This window comes from Rutidosis leptorrhynchoides, chromosome 1, assembly GCF_046630445.1.
Source record: "Rutidosis leptorrhynchoides isolate AG116_Rl617_1_P2 chromosome 1, CSIRO_AGI_Rlap_v1, whole genome shotgun sequence".
Lineage (NCBI taxonomy): Eukaryota > Viridiplantae > Streptophyta > Magnoliopsida > Asterales > Asteraceae > Rutidosis > Rutidosis leptorrhynchoides.
Window position 1 is genome coordinate 685,904,194 of NC_092333.1, and position 8,282 is coordinate 685,912,475.

The following is an 8,282-nucleotide window of genomic DNA, read 5'->3' on the forward strand; positions in this document are numbered from 1 at the left end:
AATGATTACTCATATTTTTGTAATTTTATGAGATATTTCATGCTAGTTGCCAAATGATGGTTCCCACATGTGTTAGGTGACTCACATGGGCTGCTAAGAGCTGATCATTGGAGTGTATATACCAATAGTACATACATCTAAAAGCTGTGTATTGTACGAGTACGAATACGGGTGCATACGAGTAGAATTGTTGATGAAACTGAACGAGGATGTAATTGTAAGCATTTTTGTTAAGTAGAAGTATTTTGATAAGTGTATTGAAGTCTTTCAAAAGTGTATAAATACATATTAAAACACTACATGTATATACATTTTAACTGAGTCGTTAAGTCATCGTTAGTCGTTACATGTAAGTGTTGTTTTGAAACCTTTAGGTTAACGATCTTGTTAAATGTTGTTAACCCAATGTTTATAATATCAAATGAGATTTTAAATTATTATATTATCATGATATTATCATGTATGAATATCTCTTAATATGATATATATATATATTAAATGTCTTTACAACGATAATCGTTACATATATGTCTCGTTTAAAAATCATTAAGTTAGTAGTCTTGTTTTTACATATGTAGTTCATTGTTAATATACTTTATGATATGTTTTTTTTTATCATAGTATCATGTTAACTATATATATATATCCATATATATGTCATCATATAGTTTTTACAAGTTTTAACGTTCGTGAATCACCGATCAACTTGGGTGGTCAATTGTCTATATGAAACATATTTCAATTAATCAAGTCTTAACAAGTTTGATTGCTTAACATGTTGGAAACATTTAATCATGTAAATATCAATCTCAATTAATATATATAAACATGGAAAAGTTCGGGTCACTACAATATTCGATTTTGATAATTCAACCATAGAATGTAGTTTCACGTACTTGTGTCTATTTTGTAAATCATTTATAAAACCTGCATGTATTCTCATCCCAAAAATATTAGATTTTAAAAGTGGGACTATAACTAACTTTCACAGATTTTTACTTCGTCGGGAAGTAAGACTTGGCCACTGGTTGATTCACGAACCTATAACAATATATACATATATATCAAAGTATGTTCAAAATATATTTACAACACTTTTAATATATTTTGATGTTTTAAGTTTATTAAGTCAGCTGTCCTCGTTAGTAACCTACAACTAGTTGTCCACAGTTAGATGTACAGAAATAAATCGATAAATATTATCTTGAATCAATCCACGACCCAGTGTATACGTATCTCAGTAATGATCACAACTCAAACTATATATATTTTGGAATCAACCTCAACCCTGTATAGCTAACTCCAACATTCACATATAGAGTGTCTATGGTTGTTCCGAAATATATATAGATGTGTCGACATGATAGGTCGAAACATTGTATACGTGTCTATGGTATCTCAAGATTACATAATATACAATACAAGTTGATTAAGTTATGGTTGGAATAGATTTGTTACCAATTTTCACGTAGCTAAAATGAGAAAAATTATCCAATCTTGTTTTACCCATAACTTCTTCATTTTAAATCCGTTTTGAGTGAATCAAATTGCTATGGTTTCATATTGAACTCTATTTTATGAATCTAAACAGAAAAAGTATAGGTTTATAGTCGGAAAAATAAGTTACAAGTCATTTTTGTAAAGGTAGTCATTTCAGTCGAAAGAACGACGTCTAGATGACCATTATAGAAAACATACTTCCACTTTGAGTTTAACCATAATTTTTGGATATAGTTTCATGTTCATAATAAAAATCATTTTATCAGAATAACAACTTTTAAATCCAATTTTATCATAGTTTTTAATTAACTAACCCAAAACAGCCCGCGGTGTTACTACGACAGCGTAAATCCGGTTTTACGGTGTTTTTCGTGTTTCCAGGTTTTAAATCATTAAGTTAGCATATCATATAGATATAGAACATGTGTTTAGTTGATTTTAAAAGTCAAGTTAGAAGGATTAACTTTTATTTGCGAACAAGTTTAGAATTAACTAAACTATGTTCTAGTGATTACAAGTTTAAACCTTCGAATAAGATAGCTTTATATATATATGAATCGAATGATGTTAAGAACATCATTACTACCTTAAGTTCCTTGGATAAACCTACTTAAAAAGAAAAAATGGATCTAGCTTCAACGGATCCTTGGATGGCTCGAAGTTCTTGAAGCAGAATCATGACACGAAAACAAGTTCAAGTAAGATCATCACTTAAAATAAGATTGTTATAGTTATAGTAATTGAACCAAAGTTTGAATATGATTATTACCTTGTATTAGAATGATAACCTACTGTAAGAAACAAAGATTTCTTGAGGTTGGATGATCACCTTACAAGATTGGAAGTGGGCTAGCAAACTTGAAAGTATTCTTGATTTTATGTAACTAGAACTTGTAGAATATATGAAGAACACTTAGAACTTGAAGATAGAACTTGAGAGAGATCAATTAGATGAATAAAATTGAAGAATGAAAGTGTTTGTAGGTGTTTTTGGTCGTTGGTGTATGGATTAGATATATAGGATATGTAATTTTGTTTTCATGTAAATTAGTCATGAATGATTACTCATATTTTTGTAATTTTATGAGATATTTCATGCTAGTTTCCAAATGATGGTTCCCACATGTGTTAGGTGACTCACATGGGCTGCTAAGAGCTGATCATTGGAGTGTATATACCAATAGTACATACATCTAAAAGCTGTGTATTGTACGAGTACGAATACGGGTGCATACGAGTAGAATTGTTGATGAAACTGAACGAGGATGTAATTGTAAGCATTTTTGTTAAGTAGAAGTATTTTGATAAGTGTATTGAAGTCTTTCAAAAGTGTATAAATACTTATTAAAACACTACATGTATATACATTTTAACTGAGTCGTTAAGTCATCGTTAGTCGTTACATGTAAGTGTTGTTTTGAAACCTTTAGGTTAACGATCTTGTTAAATGTTGTTAACCCAAGGTTTATAATATCAAATGAGATTTTAAATTATTATATTATCATGATATTATCATGTATGAATATCTCTTAATATGATATATATACATTAAATGTCTTTACAACGATAATCGTTACATATATGTCTCGTTTAAAAATCATTAAGTTAGTAGTCTTGTTTTTACATATGTAGTTCATTGTTAATATACTTAATGATATGTTTACTTATCATAGTATCATGTTAACTATATATATATATCCATATATATGTCATCATATAGTTTTTACAAGTTTTAACGTTCGTGAATCACCGGTCAACTTGGGTGGTCAATTGTCTATATGAAACATATTTCAATTAATCAAGTCTTAACAAGTTTGATTGTTTAACATGTTGGAAACATTTAATCATGTAAATAACAATTTCATTTAATATATATATAAACATGGAAAATCGGGTCACTACAGCATGGATCCCCCTTGCAAATCTCATGCGATCCCATGGGATATATATATATATATATATATATATATATATATATATATATATATATATATATATATATATATATATATATATATATATATATATATATATATATATATATATATATATATATATATATTATGAAAACCTTTTACTTATAAAACAAAAAATGAAATAAATTTAAAATTTTGTTTCCTTTTATATTGAGGGTGTTTCGGTACGTTGACCTAGTTCGTCCCTCGACAAAATTTTAAAAATTTGTCTTTTTAAAGCATTGTTTTAAAAGCTAAGGTTTTTGGATTTTTTAAATGTTTTTGGCATACTTTAAATCAATAAGATTAAAAATAATGATAATAAAATTTCTCGTCCCGCCCTCGGGTAAAGCAATTTCAGTTCCATAACCTAGTTTTCAACTTACGACGAATTTTAGGTATCAAATTTTTAACTTAATGAAATAAAGTAAATTTTGTTTTTAAATTCACACCAAACTTAAATTTAAAATGCATAAAATTAAAAATTCATATTAATATCATTAATGTTTTTATACATTAATTTTACAAACTTATATTAAAAATATTAATTTTTAAAATATTTAAAAACTTAAATATATTGGTTTTAAAAATTTACAATAATAATTTAATATTTAATATTAATTTAAAAACAAGGTAAAAATTAAAATTAAAAATCTTTTTGGTCTTTTATCCCACTTTAATCAATCAAATATTATCAAAAATATACGCCCCTCTTTTGGGTAAAGTAATTTCGGCTATTTTACCTAGTTTTACTCCTGACGAATTAATGAAATATTTTGAATTGATTGATTAAAGATATTTATACCTTATGAATAAACGGTAAATTTCGCAGTGATGTAATAAATTTTTGTATGATATCAATAATTTCGGTTTCGCATACCTAATTTTATTGAATATTAATTTAATACTTTATTGCGAACGATTCAGCGTTTATTATCAAAAGGTTAAAAGCAATAAATAAAATAAAAACTGTACATACTTACCTATGAGAAAGAATTCTCAGAGACCTGCTTTAGCCGACTCATAGGAGAGTCGTGTGATTTGGTTTTCCATAGCTACATAAGCGTAACCTCGATTCTTCAATAACTTTTATTCTAAACATATGAACGGTCCTTCTCTGCATAGAGTAACAAATTCGGTATTTGAATATGTTTGATTGTTCGAAAATTTACCTTCGTGTGACCATTTTCCGCATTTATGACATCTTTCAAGGTGTCGTGCTCTTCTTTTTGTTGCGGATTTTGATTTTTCTTTACCAAAATGGGTTTTATAATGATTCTTCCTGAGTTCTTTCCTCACTTCGTCCATTTTTCCTCTTATGAATGATACCAGTTCACTAGGGAAGATGTTATTATTATGTTTAGTAATCATAGCGTGTAGTAGTAGACCATGGTTCAGATCAAAGGAATTCTTCATCTCGTAAAACCTAAAAGAAATAAAAATTCAGAATGGAGGGAGAAGACTAGTTCTTTAGGGTCTGCTAGGGAAAGACCATTCGGATTCCATTCTCGAGAACTACACGAAAACAGAAAATCTAACTCTAACAGAAATATATATTATCCTTAAAAAGACTTGATTTTCCCCACACTTAGTTAGCTGTGGTGTCGAAATTGTGATTAACTTCGTTTTCAATTGGACTATTAACAACTTGTATATCTCTGACTTTTGCTTCAAGCCAATTGTTGATTTCCTCTGTAACTTTCACAAATTCGACTAACATTGCCTTTTCTTTAGGTGACAAATTGGATATTAATCGGTTACATAACTTAAAGTTCCCCTTAATTTTAGCACCTTGAATCCGTTTATAAAGTTTCTTCGTTGAACTGTTAAAAACGGGTTCATCTAATTTCGTATCAATAACGGGGTTCTTTATTATCGGGTTATCATTAGGTGTTTCTTCATCTTCCCCACACATAGACGTTTTTATGGGTTCAACAATTTTGGTTGGTGGAGATCTAAACTTTCGGTTCACAAAGGTGACCGATTTCTTACCATCCTTAAGTGTCATTCTACCTTCTTTTACATCAATGAATGCTTCGGTGGTTGCTAAAAATGGGCGACCTAAAATTAGAGGAATATCAAGGTCTTCCTCTATATTAATAACTATAAAGTTTGCAACAAAGGTCAAACTTCTCACTTTAACAAGTAAATTATTGGCTATTCCAACCGGGTGTTTAATGGTTTGGTCAAATAATTGAACACCTATGCTGGTTGGTCTTAATTTACCCACACCTAATATTTTGTATAAGGAAAGAGGCATAACATTTGCACTTACTCCTAGATATGCGAGTCCATTATACATAGCACCATCATTAAGCAAGCAAGAAATGATAAATTCACCAGGGTCTCCTACTTTAGTAAGTAGAGTTGGTTTGTTAATCTTTTCCAAGTGATCTTTTCTTGGTTCTTTCACTTCTACTTGAACTTCTTGTTTACAATTTTCTTTGTTTCTTGGAATGGGGGGTTTGTATAGGAATTCTTCTTCATCACTCCAATTTGAAGCTTCCCTATTTTCCAATTTTGGTTTTTCATATGTTGTTGATAACATATTTATGTTTTCATTCTGAGGGTTTTCTTGAGTGGTGAAATTATGATTAACTTCATTGTTAACTTCCATCGGACCATGTATGTAATGTTTAACTCTGTGACCATTAACTTTAAATTCAATCCCATTTGAATTTATTAACTCTATTGTTCCGTACGGGAAAACTCTTTTGACTATGATTGGTCCAGACCATCTTGATTTTAATTTTCCAGGAAATAGCTTGAATCTTGAATTGAAAAGAAGAACTCCGTCTCCTTCTTTAAATTCTTTTGAACTTCTGATTCTATTATCATGCCATTTATTCGTTCTTTCTTTATAGATTAACGAATTTTTGTATGCTTCATGTCTTAATTCTTCTAATTCGTTTAGTTGACTTAACCGTAGACGTCTGGCTTCATTTAAATCAAGATTACATGTCTTCAAAGCCCAAAATGCTTTGTGCTCAACTTCTACTGGAAGGTGACATGCTTTTCCGTAAACGAGTTTAAAAGGTGTGGTTCCAATTGGAGTTTTATAGCCTATTCTAAAAGCCCAGAGTGCATCCTCCAATTTCATGGACCATTCCTTCGGATTTGATCCTACAGTTTTCTCTAGAATACGTTTTAATGCTCGGTTGGTATTTTCAACTTGTCCACTTGTTTGTGGATGATAAGCGGTTGAGATTTTATGAGTTACTCCATATCTTTTGAGAACTTTCTCAAGTTGATTATTACAAAAATGAGTACCCCGATCACTTATTAAAGCTTTCGGTGTTCCGAACCTTGCAAAAAGACGTTTTAAGAAGTTGACTACAACTCGTGCATCGTTAGTTGGGAGAGCTTGTGCTTCCGCCCATTTAGATACATAATCAATGGCAACGAGAATGTAGAGATTATTATGAGATTTTGGAAATGGACCCATAAAGTCAATACCTCAAACATTAAATACTTCACATACTTAAATGACATTTTGTGGCATTTCATCACGTTGACTTATTTTTCCATCCCTTTGACAAGCATCACAGGATTTACAAAGAAGGTGCGCGTCTTTGAAAATTGTAGGCCAATAGAATCCAGCGTCATAAACTTTTCTTGCTGTAAGATGAGGCTCATAATGCCCTCCTGTTGGTCCCGTGTGACAATGGTTTAAGATTTGACTAGCTTCATCTCCGAATACTCATCGGCGTATTATTCCATCGGGGCAACTTTTAAACAAATGTGGATCTTCCCAAAAATAGTGTTTTATATCACTAAAGAATTTCTTTTATTTTTGGTACAACAACCCTTTTTCAAGGAATCTACATACTAATTAGTTTGCATAGTCTGCAAACCATGGAATTTCATTATAATCGATCTTCAAAAGATATTCATCAGGAAAGTTATCTTGTATAGTCGATTCATTTAGAACTTCTAATTCAGGATTTTCAAGACGAGAAAGATGATCAGCGGCGAGATTTTCTGCTCCCTTTTTGTCTCGGATTTCAATATCAAACTCTTGTAAGAGTAAGATCTAACAGATTAATTGTGGTTTAGTATCTTGTTTTGAAAATAAGTATCTAAGAGCAGAATGGTCGGTATAGACCACTATTTTAGCTAAAACGAGATATGAACAAAATTTGTCAAAAGCAAAGATAATGGCAAGGAGTTCTTTTTCAGTAGTTGTGTAATTTGTTTGTGCTCCTTGTAACATCTTACTAGCGTAATAAATAGGTTGAAATCGTTTTTCAATCCTTCGTCCTAAAACGGCTCCCATTGCAAAATCACTTGCATCGCACATGAGTTCAAGTGGTAGATTCCAATTTGGAGTTATCATGATCGGCGCATTAGTGAGTTTTTCTTTAAGAATATTAAAAGATTTGATGCATTCATCCGAAAAGATGAATGGAGCATCCTTTTCTAGGAGTTTATTCATAGGAGTGGCAATTTTAGAAAAATCTTTTATGAAACGTCGGTAAAAACCGGCATGCCCTTGAAAACTCCTAACTCCTCTAACATTGGTGAGATGTGGAAGTTTAGCAATTACATCTACTTTAGCTCTATCCACTTCAATTCCTTCCTTTGAAATTTTATGACCAAGAACGATGCCTTCTTTAACCATGAAATGGCATTTCTCCCAATTAAGTACTAGATTTGATTGCTCGTATATAATAAGCATTCATTCAAGATTAACTAGACATGTTTTAAAAGTATCACCGAAAACTGAAAAGTCACCATGAAAACTTCCATTCATTCTTCTATCATGTCATGAAAAATCGCCATCATGCACCTTTGAAAGGTTGCAGGGGCGTTGCAAAGTCCAAATGG